The sequence below is a fragment of the Dioscorea cayenensis genome, chromosome 20 (assembly GCF_009730915.1).
Source record: "Dioscorea cayenensis subsp. rotundata cultivar TDr96_F1 chromosome 20, TDr96_F1_v2_PseudoChromosome.rev07_lg8_w22 25.fasta, whole genome shotgun sequence".
In the NCBI taxonomy this organism is placed as follows: Eukaryota; Viridiplantae; Streptophyta; class Magnoliopsida; order Dioscoreales; family Dioscoreaceae; genus Dioscorea; species Dioscorea cayenensis.
The window spans coordinates 1,103,359-1,115,372 of NC_052490.1; the positions used below are offsets into that span (position 1 = coordinate 1,103,359).

The window sequence follows — 12,014 nt, forward strand, 5'->3', positions numbered from 1 at the left end:
TTTTGTGCTGACATAGGGAGGATCTTTGAGGCATCCCGCGATGTTGTGGGCTGGTATTATTTAAGTGCATTCTGTTATGCTTGTGCTTTGTTTGATCCTGGTGAGTACGCATTCATTTTGTGTCATCATCTTTTGCTCGAAAGAATTGTTTGCATGTTATGAAATTGCCGCATGTTTTATGTGTTGCTACTCTAGTGGGAATAGTGAAACCCGTTAATCAGTTAGTTAGCACCTGCATGTTCTTTTGTTATGGAAGAGCATGAGCTCTTCGCCCGATCACGTCATCGATGGGCTGTGAGACTATGACATCAGTTTTGGCATGGATTGGCTTTCTTCAATGGTGCTGTAGTGGGCTGTCATAGAAAGAAGATGCACTTCTGTTTTCCTAACCTTGAAGAATTCACCTTTCAGTGGCAGTAAAGGGTACGCCCTAGCTCGAGAGATCTCTTCTCTACAAACTCAGAAGCTTATTAGAAGTAGTTGCATTTGCTTTATGGCCTCTGTCTCCGAGGCCACTCGCACCAGCTACATAGTGGCAGATGTACTGATTGACAGTGAGTTTTCTGATGTTTTTCCTGAGGATCTTCCTGGATTACCTCTTGTGAGAGAGGTGAAATTTGCTATCGACCTGGCTCCAGGCACAACTCCTATATCCAAGGCACCGTACCAGATGGCACCCGCTGAACTAAAGGAACTAAAGAAGCAACTAGAGGAACTTTTGGAGAAAGTGTTTATTTGACCGAGCATGTAACCTTGGGGAGCCCAGTGTTGTTTGTCAAAAAGAAGGATGGATCTTCGAGGTTGTGCATGGACTATCGTGAGTTGAAAAAGGTGACTGTCAAGAATAAATACCCTTTGCGAAGGATTGATGATCTCTTGGACCAGTTGCAGAGAGCTCAAGTCTTCTGCAAGATTGATTTGCGATCTGTCTATCATCAGCTTATTAGAAGTTTCTGGTGATGCCGTTTGATCTGACGAACGCCACAGCAGTATTATTGGATTTGATGAACTAGGTGTTTCGATGTTACTTGGATCGATTCATGGTTGTCTTTATTGATGACATTCTAATCTATTCATGCAGTAAGCATCTTCATGCGAAGCATCTGAGGATTGTATTGGAGACACTGAGACAACATGATTTGTATGCCAAATTTTCCATGTGTGACTTCTAGCTTGATAGTGTAACTTTCTTGGGGCATGTCATCAATAAGGATGGAGTTTCTGTGCATCCTAAGAAAGTGGAAGAAGTCATAGACAGGAAGAGACCGAGTATAGTCAGAGAGATTCAGAGCTTTCTTGTCTTAGCTGCCTATTATCGGAGGTTCGTTAAGGACTTCTCTCATTTAGCAGCACCGTTGACGAGACTAACATGGAAGGGTGCTCTTTTACCTAGGCTGAAGCTTGTGAGCGAGAGTTTCACTGGAGTTGAAGTGTCAGACTCGTGTCTGCCGATCCTTGTACTTCCACAGTGAGTGGTGCATATGTGATCTATAGAGACATTTTGTAGGACGGGCTTGGGTGTGTTCGATGCGAGAATGGTCGAGTCATTGCCTATGCTTCAAGGCAACTAATACCCTAATCAGGAGAATTACCCCACCCACGATCTAGAGTTAGCAGCAGTCATTTTTGCACTATAGATCTGGAGGCATTTTCTGTATGGGGAGCCTTGTGAAGTGTACACAGACCATAAGAGTTAAAAGTACATCTTCACCCAGAAGGAGCTAAATTTAAGGCAAAGGCGTTGGTTAGAGATGATCATGGACTATGACCTCAGTGTTCATTATTATGCAGGCAAAACTAATATGGTGACTAATGCGCTAAGCAGGAGGTATAATTATGGAACCGCCGCAGATTTAACTGAGCAGAAACCACTTTTGGAGGAGATGAGGTGGTTCGAATTGGAGGTTGTTCCGCCAAGTTCCGAGGGTAGTCTGGCAAACATGAGCATCCGACCAAATTTGCTGCAGAGGATTAAAGAGACTCAGAAGCAAGATCCCAAGTTGTTAGAAATCTGTGCTAAACTTCAGCAAGGAGAATCATCTTAGTTCCGAGTGCATGAGGATGGTACCGTCAGATTTGGTGATCGAGTTTCCGTTCATGATGATCCTGCTTTGAAGAGAGATATTCTGGAGAAGGCCCATTATTCAAGCTACATGATCCACCCTAGAGGTACAAAGATGTACAGAGGACTCAAGGAACATTTCTGGTGGAACAACATAAAGCATGAGATAGCTACTATTGTCGTCCACTGTTTTACTTGCCAACATGTTAAAGTAGAGCATCAGAGACTGGCAGGTTATCTTCAACCGTTACCGATACTAGAGTGGAAGTAGGAGCACATCACGATGAATTTTGTGACTAGTTTGCACTGTACTCAATGGAAGCATTAGTCAATGTGGGTGATTGGGGATCACCTAACTAAGTTAGCACACATTTTACCTTTGAAACCTGGTTTGGGTCTTGAGAAGCTAGAGGAATTGTTCCTTGGAGAGATTATTCGACTGCATGGCATTCCTGTGTTAATCACATCTGATCGGTATTCGACATTCATTTCATGGTTCCGGAGGAGTCTACAGTCAACTTTGGGCATCAGATTGACTTTCAGTGCAGCTTTTTATCCACAGACAAATGGTCAGTCTGAGAGGACCATTCAGATTCTGGAGGACATGTTTTGGGCATATAACATATACTTTTCTGATTCATGGGACCACTATCTGCCTTTATCGGAGTTTACTTTTAACAACAACTTTTAGGCAAGTATTCATATGGCACCATACGAGGCTCTTTACAGGAGGAAGTGTCGATCTCCTATGTGTTCGAGTGATGTGGGAGAACGGAAGTTGTTGGGTCTAGACAGTCTTCTTTAGGATATTTCTGATGAAAGACGTTGTGAGATTTGGAAAGCGTGGGAAGCTTAACCCACGGTGCATCGGACCTTTTGAGATTGTGGAACGAGTTGGAGCTGTTGTTTATTGCTTGCCTTTACCACCAAATATAGCTCAAGTCTACAATGTCATTCATGTCTCTATGCTGAGGAAGTATTTGTCAGATCCATCGCATGTCATTCAACATGAACCAGTGGAGTTTCAGAAGAATCTGTCTTATGAAGCGCAACTAGATGAGTTTCTGGCCTACAAAGAGCAACAATGAGGAAACCGAGTGATTCCTTTGATTAAGGTCAGATGGAGCAACCACTCTAGCGATGAAGCCACCTGGGAGCGAGACCGATCCGAGGAGAGCTATCCCTGAGTTGTTCCCCGACTCTTGATGCGAGTTTAGAGGACTAAACTCCATTTAAAGGGGGTGGGAGATTGTAATGTTTGGCAATTTTTGTTCCAACTTTGACCGAAAACTTTTGACTAGTTGGTTGAATCATTGGTGGCCAACAAGCTTACCCCACATGCTTGGCTTTATTACCAGAATTCATGGATCTGATTAAAATTAATCATGATTGGGTTGGCATTATTGGAGATGAATTATTGGTGAGGGCAAGATTTTTCTCTTTCAAACTTCATTATTCTCTTCATTCTCATTCCTCAAGCAAAAACTTATTGTTGAGAGTTACGATGACTAAAAAGCAACCTTCTCCGAGTAACTCTTCGACAAGTGTAGAGGTAGGTGATCCTTTGTTGTTGTTATTTTTATTAGGCTTTTTGAGTTGTTGTTGAGTTTTGTTGGAGAGACACAATGCTTCATATTTGTTTGGAGCCTTTTCTTGTATTGTTTGTTTAGTGTCTTGAGTTGGTTTATATGTCATTGTATCTTAGTGTCTACCTCCTCTGAATGTTTTCAGTTTCAGATGCTTGAAGTTCTGATTTTTAGAAACCATGTTTTAATGCTTTCTCTCTTTGAAATTCTGTGAATTATTAAACTTTCATATTAAGGGTTTATAGTAATTCCTAACTAAATTTCAGCACTTCTCGAGCCTCCTTTCCATTTAGTTTGCGGTTGTTAATGGATGCTTGACAAGGTCCCCTTGTGTATATCCCGCAAGTGCATAGGTTTGTCAAAATAATAATCCAGGATGAGCGGGGTCGAATCCACAGGGAATAGGGAGTAAAGACACTTAATTCGATTCTTAGCTATGTGGAAGATCAATAGTGATAAGTGTGACAATGATTCAATTTTCAACAATAAAAGCAACAAGTAAGAGAGCAAAAGTAGAGAAGGGGGGTAAGGCAGTCGATAAAGATGGGGTACTCAGATAATGCTCCGCCTAGGATAATCATTTCAAGTGCAAGAACCCTCTATTATGCTCCGCCTAGGGTACTCAGATAATCCTTAATTACATAGTCCCAAATCTAAGGTCAACTATGCCTAACTCTACACATATCCCGGAGGAGAAATATAACAATCTCAACACCTCGCACTCGCATAGAGTTGCAATGAGCTCTAGGGATTCCAAGTGACAAATCTCTTCCTAATTATAGACTTAACCCTTTGGTCCAGGTGGAAGGTCCCTAACCACGATTAAGCCCTAGATACTAAGATCACCTCAACGCTTCACTCTGTTGGACGCGCAACTAAGCCCAAGCAGAGGTTCATCCCTTAGACCATTCACTCTATTATGGCCGCAAAGAACTCGAGGAACGGAGGTAGAATCTATCACGTCGGAGCGAAAAGGGGATACTCCTGTACCTCTCAACTCACCCTCTCAACCCTCTCCAATCTAGCTTTGTCTAATGCTCGTGGTGTGTCTCTCACTCACAAGGTTACCAACAAGAACTCTCAACCCTAGTGTCACTCTAGGGGAAATATTCATTCAATCAAGCATTCAAGGTTCGAACTCACAATAAACATCAATTAATTGAAAGCATAATAAAGAGATTCAATAAAACGAATACATCCTAGGGTTCACAGATACCCAAGTACCAACTAGCGGTTTAGCTCTCCATGGAGCTAAATACAATCAAAGAAATAGAATGTAAAATCAATGAATCCATAAAGAAACCCCCTCGATGGTTGTGTCGATGGTCTTGTGGAGAGTCCTCTACTCGTCGCAAGGGATCCTTTGTCCGGCCTAGGATATACACCTCGCCAGATCGATGCCGACGAAAGCTCTCCCAATAACCTTCTTCCAAATGATGCTCAATGTCGGAGTCATAGAACCTATCCAAAACCCTAGCCAAAACCCCTCAAAACCCTAGCCGAAGCTCTCTCTCAAGTTGGGGAAAAGATGGAGAAAAGAATACCAAAATCGGGGCTGATTCGGCTTTAAATAGGGCTGGAATCGGGCGACTACACGGGCGTGGATGCTTCACGCGCCCGTGTGAAATTTCCACACGGGCGTGGATAATTTCCACACGCCCGTGTGGATTCTCTGTTTCTCTGGTTTCTCGGCCGGCTATGAACAGTGCTCTGCTACAGTGTTATGCTGCAGTGTTCAGCCTGAACAGCTTCCCAATTCCATACTTTCATCGGGGTAACACAAACGGGCACACGTTCACGTCGTGAATCACTTGCTTTTCAATGATATACATGTTGGTGGAGCTCTTGTTCTATGTGCATATGTCGGAATGCTCGAGTGTGACTGCCTTTGTGCGCCTCCCAATGGATATGCCCACTCGAATACGAGGAGGTTGGCACACACTCTAACATCTCACACCTGACCTATGTCTTCGCGTTTGAACCTTAGCTAGATTTCCTCCAAAATAGGTGCATTATGATCCACATTGGCCTATTTCCTTCATACTCGGCCTCACAACCCTACCTGCATAAAAGTAACATAAAAACACACATATTAGTGTAAAAACCTGAGAAAAGTAATGCTCAACATAAGGAATGAACGCTTCGCATTCATATCGCACAAGCACTTATCAAACTCCCCCACACTTAAGCTTTTGCTTGTCCTCAAGCAAACATTAAAACATTCTGTGCATCAATGAAGAAAATGTTGAAAGTGCTTGGCATTAGGTTCACCAAGGTATACAAAGAGAGTATTCTACAGGTAAGGAAAATTTCAACACTAAATACCAAAAGTCAATGCTCTATCTAAAAACGTGAATAAAAAAAGACAACAAACCCAGATTTCGTGTAAGTGTGTGAACTCACTCAAAACAACCCAAGGTATACTCCTCAAAGTTCTAAGTACAAGGGACTTATTTATTTACAAAAGTGACAAAAATTTTAAAGATGGTAGTAGGTTCACACATCTTCTAAGATAGCCCTTTCCAAAGAGGCCGCTAAGTGGGCTTTCACACTTTCGAGGTGGTAGCTCTTTCTACCCGAGTGGTAGCTTTCACTCATCCTATGAGATAGCTCTTTCTCTCATTAGGGCATAACTAGTATCCGATTTGTGAGAGTAGCTTCATACTTCATAGGTGGTAGCTCTTTCCACCCAACAAACACAAATAAACAATAAAACTATTTTGTTCCTTCTTTTCATTCATTTTTTTTTCAGAATTTAGCAAAAGAAATAAACGTAACTAGTCCCTTTAACATCGAACATGAGTTTCCAATAGAGTTTAAAGAGTGAGTAGTGCACTAAGTTTAAATCGGGACAAAATTCCTAAAAATTCAGGCAAGAACTAGAGCATGAAAATATTCAATGTTAAAAATTCTCCTAAACTTAAGAATACAGTCACTGCAACTATGGTGAACCGCCATTGGCTATGTGAGCATATATCAATCAAGAATAATAGAAAAGATGTGCGCATTATGAAACTCCCCCCCCCCACACTTAAGTTGTACATTGTCCTCAATGTACACATGCAAGCTAACTCAAAATATATATCATTCAAAAATAGATGTGGGAGAAGCAATCAAAACAATACTCCCCTGATTCCTAGTGTTGCATTTGATGAAGCTAATTTGTTGGGAGTAGTGTTCCAACGGGTTGTGAAGCTCACACGGCCAAGTGCTGAAGCACCCCGCCGTGCCCATGACTAAGTCTCAATTCCTAAGATGACAAGACCATCTGCACGCATACATGAGGGGGTTCAGTGAAGCTCAATAAAGACAAAATAACTCGAGTGTATATAAAAGGTGAAGCAATGAATACAACTAGATGATGCAAAATGAACATAAACTCAGAAGAAAAATCCTTTATGAGTGAAAAAGTCTAAAAACAAGAAAAATAAAATAAAATAAAATGCAAGAAAGTAAAGGAAAAATCAAGTATCGGAGTCGCTCTCGAGCTCCCAGGCTGCCGCTCAAGGGGCACATGGTGGGTCCACCGTGCTCGGGGTCGAGGATGGAGGTGCCGGAGTAACTCGACGGGGCTTGAAGGGTCCTCTACCGCAAGACAAATGATGACGAGGCAATGTCTCGCTCTAGGATCTCGCTGTAATACGTCGAAACGTGCTATGAACTCTGTGTATCGAGTGGCTCGCGAGCCCTAATCTCAGCAACCTCAGCTCGGACCACTCTTATAGCATTCTCGAGCCTCTCAAAGCGATCATTGGCTCGAGATGGTGAAAACATACGCACTAGCGGTGGTTCCTCTGCCACTGGAGGTGCCTCGGTCTCCATCGATCGTCGGCCGACGCCGGGAGCGGGCTGAGATGCTCCGGCTTCATCACCCGCATCCTCGGCTATCTCTGGGGCTGGTAGTACTAAAGCAAAAACCCCTGTCCGAACCCTGCGGACCATCCCCATCAACCGCATCGTCTCTAGACTCAGGGGAGCAGGTACACTCGTCTTCTCGGCCCACGAATTGAATCCAAGAGACCCATGCCCAGCACTACTGTCGTAATGTAGGGGCCCAAGAAGATCTTTCCCAGTCTAGCATAGTATCCCTGATGTCTGATGTACTATGCCAGGATGTGCCCTAAATGAATCGATATGTGTTGTACCATCGAGTACAAGTACAGTAGCTCTTGACGGCTCAAAACACCATTGCTATCACCACGGCCATTCACCGACCTACTCATGATGGCATGCAAATATTTGTATGCAGGTCGGGAAAGGCACAATGCTGCAGAAATCCACACAGTTGTGTGGAATTTATGCATGCCCGTGTGGATCCACGGGGCGTGAAAACCGCACGACCACGCTTCAACAATCCAAAAATACAACTTACTAATACTTCTAACTTCGTTCTAAGTGTAAATCATTTTCCAATTGAAGAAACGAAGCATTATTAACCAGATTAATCGATTGAAACCATGAATTTGCAAGGAAGATGATAAAAAGGGCTTACCGACGAGATGGAGTGAAAAAATGAAGAACCGGCCGGAAAACTGCGCTAAAATCCAACCAAATTGGCACTCTGAAATCGGAAAATACTGTGAGTGTGTTTTCAGGCGAAAAGGAGTCATGAAGAGGGAGAGGAACCATCCTCTTTTAAACAGAACTCACGACTTTTGGCGTTCTGTGCATCCACACGGGTGTGTGGAAATTCCCCACGCCCGTGCGCCTCACTTAAAAAGCCTCACAGGGGCGTATGCACGGCCCTGTGCGCTCTCGGGAAAAACTCTCACTAGCTAAGAACGATCTCACACGGGCGTGCGAAAAATACCCACGCCCGTGCCCTCGACCCACAGCGGCAGACGCACGCCCCTGTGGCTTCCCTGGACATCTGAGAAAAATATCACGTCTTCCGCACGCTCGTGCAGAAATTCCACACGGGCGTGGACATTCACATGTCCAACTCACAGGGGCAGCCGCACGCCCCTGTGTCTTCTCGGAATAGAGGGAACAACCGACAGAGTTTTGTACGGGTGTACGGAAATTACCCACACCCGTGTGAGGTTCACAAGGTCGCCCACAGGGGCGAGTCCACGCCCCTGTGTGTTCTCGGGAAAATCTGCCCAACTCTGTAGGACTTCACACGCTCGTGCAGAAATTTCCCACAGCCATGCGATCTTCGCATGGTCATCCACAGGGGCAGCCGCATGCCACTGTGCCTTCTCTGGATGAGCTCGCAATATACACCCACGGGCGTGCGGAAATTCCACAACCCCGTGTGTTTTCTCTGTATGACTTACAAAAATCTACAAGCTCTGCAGAAATTCTCTAAACATGTTTACACACTCAGAGCCTGCCTTATTATGCGAAATTTACCAGATAAAAACATGAACTAGAACTTAAACGACCAAACTTCGCCCATTCTTCATAAACACATGATAAATTTTAAACACCACAACAAAATCACAACACAAGCATCTAAACATTAAAACACCAACACTTAACAGTTTATTCATGTAAACAAACTAAACTAACAAATACGAAAACAGTAAACACTTGGGTTACCTCCCAAGAAGCGCTTGTTTAATGTCACTGAGCTTGACGTATCTTTCTTACCTCACGGGGTTTCATGAATGAAGGTTGCCCCCTTACCCATTACATGAAAGCATGATGAGCAATGTCTCCTGAGAGTAGAGGGTGTACTATCGGGCTTCGGACCACCTAGCAATGGTTCATCCAACTTTCTTGGTTCATGTATGTCTCCAACAATCTTGGAGCATTTTCGGTGGCGTCTCCTAGCCCTCTTCATTTTTTGGAGCACCTTCTTCAATATCCCCAGGGTAGATGTTACTTCTTCAGTCGACCCAAGCATCATTACTTCTTTATTGCTCTCCTCTTGGTCAAACAAACCTTCATATGGATCCGGGTTGAACATTTCCTGCATGTATTCATCAACAAGCTCATCGGTAGTGTCTAGAAAATACAAAGTGTCATCAAAATCAAGAGAATGCCGCATGGCTTCAGCAAGGCGGTATGTGAGCTCTCCGCCGTCCATGTCAATCAATGCTTTGGAAGTACGCAAAAACGGTCTCCCGAGTATCAAGGGTACATCTTCGTCCTCATCGACATCTAGCACTACAAAGTCAACCGGAAAAATGTACTTGTCCACCTTGATAAGCACGTCTTCAATGATGCTTCTCGGATGTCACACCGTTCGGTCCGCCAATTGTAAAGTCATCCGAGTAGGTCTAGGCTCTCCCAAGCCTAGCTTTTGGAAGAAAGTGTATAATATGACGTTGATACTTGCCCCTGAATCCGCCAATGCCATTTCCTCAGCTAAGTTGCCGATGTTACACGGAATGATGAAGCTTCCCGGGTCTTTCTTCTTGTTCGGCATATTCTTTTGCAACACCATCGAACATGAAGCATCTAGCACCACTGAAGCACTCTCCTCCAATTTCCTCTTGTTGGTCAACAAGTCTTTCAGGAATTTTGCATACTTAGGCCTTTAAGCTAATGCCTCTACAAAAGGAATGTTGATGTGGAGTTGCTTGAATAAACTCAGGAACTTTTATACTATTCATCCTCTTGGTCATTCTTCAATCTAGAGGGATAAGGGATTCTTGGCTTGAAAGGTGGGGGTGCCACCTCTTTCTCCTTGTTTGCTCCCTCTTTAACCTCTACAACCTCAGGTGCGTGTTCTTTCAGCCTCTTACTCGGAAGCCTTCCTTCAACCTCATGACCACTTCTCAAAGTGATCGCCTTCACATGCTCTCTAGGGTTGGTTTTCGTGTTGCTTGGTAAACTTCCATGTGGCCTTTCGGAAAGAGACTTCGCAATTTGCCCCACCTGATTTTCAAGGTTATGCAAAGAGGCGGTGTGGTTACGAAGTGTAGCCTACATTAATTCAAAATTTGTATTTGCAGATTGAACAAATCTAGCCAAGTGCTTCTCTAAATCCATCATTCGGGTTTCCAAGCCTGAGATTCAATTTTCCACTTGAGGAGCTTGTTGTTGTTGTTGGAAACCCGATGGCTCCATGGCCTTTTGTGGTCCTTGATTACTCAATGAAAAGTTGGGATGATTCTTCCAACCTGAATTGTAGATATTGCTGTATATATTCCCTTGAGGTCTCATGCTGTTACCTACAAAGTCAATGTTCACAACTGACGCAACAACACCAATAACGATTAGGCAATCGGAGGGAGCATGTCCTCCACCACAACCGGTGCAATTGTCACGGCCGCAACTCTATTCGAAGCTATGAGATCTAGCTTCTAACTCAGACTCTCTACTTGGGCCGCCAATGAAGTTACCGCATCAATTTCATGGAGATCGGCCACCTTGTTTTTCTCCCTAGCATTCCATTGGTAGCTATTTAATCCCATTTCCTCAATTAATTAACGATTCGGGGGTTTTGCTACCTAAGGTACCTTTTGCTGCCGCATCCAAGAGTTTCCTTATACTCGGGTTCAAACCATTGTAGAAGGTTTGAAATATCATCCACTCCGGGAATCCGTGTTGCGGACACTTTCTCAGGAGCTCCTTGAACCTTTCCCATGTCTCGAATAGAGACTACAATTCCAACTGAACAAAGGATGAGATCTCATTCCTAAGCTTTGCTGATTTTACGGGAGGGAAATAACGGGCTAGAAAAGCTTCTACCATCTCCTCCCATATAGTGATTGATGCCCTAGGTAATGAGTGTAGCCACTGCTTTGCTCTCCCCTTTAAAGAAAATGTGAAGGCTCTCAATTTGATGGCATCATCCATCACCCCATTTATCTTCAACATATCGCACACCTCGAGAAAGCTCTCTATGTGATTGTTTGGATCCTCATTGGACAAATCGTTGAATTGTGCGGACTCTGTCAGAGATATGGATGAATGCCGCTTTAGCTCAAAGTTCGAGTCATGAATCGGGGGACGCACAATACTCGATTGTGTCCTCAATACTGAAGGTCTGGCATAATCAGATTGTGTGCACTGTTGCTCATTCTGTTCTGCCATGATTTCAGATCCTTCAACTTCCAAATTAGCTGGATTAGGCTGTTCTTGCACGGTGTTCTTTCCCATTTCTTCTCGAGTGTATGTTCAAGCTCGTGGGTCTCCTTCAATCAATATTGACAGTAATCCCTCGGGTCATAACCCTGAGTCGCACTCAAAAAGAAAGAAAAAGAAAATCAGAACGATGATAGAATAAGAAGATATGAAATAGAATGTGTGGTGAAATAACTAAGAAACCAAAGTGCAAAGTATTTCTAAACGCCCATTCCCCGGCAATGGCGCCAAAAACTTGACAAGGTCCCCTTGCGTATATCCCGCAAGTGCACGGGTTTGTCAAAGTAATAATCCCGGATGAGCAGGGTCGAATCCACAGGGAATAC

General features: G+C 43.7%; 1 non-coding gene across 1 annotated transcript; it reads left to right on the forward strand.

Moving 5' to 3' along the window:
- Positions 1 to 11,140: 11,140 nt before the first annotated feature.
- LOC120252220 lies at positions 11,141 to 11,247 on the forward strand. Its single transcript, XR_005533762.1, has one exon. It is a non-coding gene; the product is annotated as a small nucleolar RNA R71 (small nucleolar RNA).
- Positions 11,248 to 12,014: the final 767 nt, after the last annotated feature.